Source organism: Lolium rigidum, chromosome 4 (genome assembly GCF_022539505.1).
Source record: "Lolium rigidum isolate FL_2022 chromosome 4, APGP_CSIRO_Lrig_0.1, whole genome shotgun sequence".
In the NCBI taxonomy this organism is placed as follows: Eukaryota; Viridiplantae; Streptophyta; class Magnoliopsida; order Poales; family Poaceae; genus Lolium; species Lolium rigidum.
In genome coordinates, this window is record NC_061511.1 from 219,006,858 (window position 1) to 219,008,089 (window position 1,232).

Genomic DNA, 1,232 nt, shown 5'->3' on the forward strand with positions numbered 1-1,232 from the left:
AAGCAAAGTACATTTCAAGACGAGTAATAGTGCGATATTGAAGAGCACCAATAAGACTACGATAAATACTAGCATCAGAATAAGGTTCTCCATTGACAAAAAAGTTTGAATGTAGTATCGACAGGAGTGCGAGAAGGTTGGCAACGAATCATACCAACACGAGAGAGTAGATCAAGAATATATTGTCATGGGAAAGGAAAAGACCAGAAGAATCACAAAGAATCGCAATGCCCAAAAATGGTGGAGGAGACCAAGATCAATCATAGAAAACTCAGACTAAAGAAGAATAAAATGTGATCTAAAAAGATTTGAGACGATGCAGTAAGAATATCATCATGGACACAAAGAAGCAAGTAGGAGATATCCGATTTATGCTGATAACATTGGAACCAAGCGCGAGGTCCGTATTTGAGACCATAAAGGGATTTTTTTGGAAGACATACATGATTAGCAAGGGTAGGAGTGGACAGAAACATAGAAAAATTAAGAAAAAGTGTGTGTACAACGGATTTGGTGCGCAGAGGAAAAGTCCAAGCAAAGTGTGTGTAATCATCGAGTATGATAAGATAATATTTGAAACCGGAAACACTGGGGATGTCCAAATATCACAATGTAGTAATTCAAATGGATAAGTACCGGTGGAGCTAGAGGAACTAAAGGGGAGACAAACTTGTTTGCCTAATTGACAAGACTCACATAGCGAGGAATTATGAGAATCTCGATTACAAGGTATAAAAAATTCACTATGTAGAGACGATAAAACAACATTATCCGATGTCGTTGGTGCCACAGATCACCTGAGGCCACCAGAGGAGCGCCGACAGGGACACCATGAAGGGAGTATAAATCAAAAGAGTTATTGAAGCGTGCGATCTCGGCCTTGGTCAGATACGCCTTCACAGATAAACCAAAGAGGTCAAACTCGACATAAACAAGATTATCATGAAGGAATTGGGGAACAGAAGCTAGCTTTTTAATGAGAGCTGGAGCAACAAGAACATCATGAAGAAGCGGTGGTTCGGTAGGAGAAGGAATTTGATCTTGATCAACACAATAAATTGGAATAGAGGAACCATTACCGAGTGTAATAGAAGGAAAAAAGAAGATTTGGTATAAGAAGTAAACATATTACTAGATGCAGACATATGACTAGAAGCACTGGAATCGAAAAACCAATCTGTACCTGAGTTTCCTTGAGAAATGAGATTATTCATGGCCTGAAAAAAGGCAGC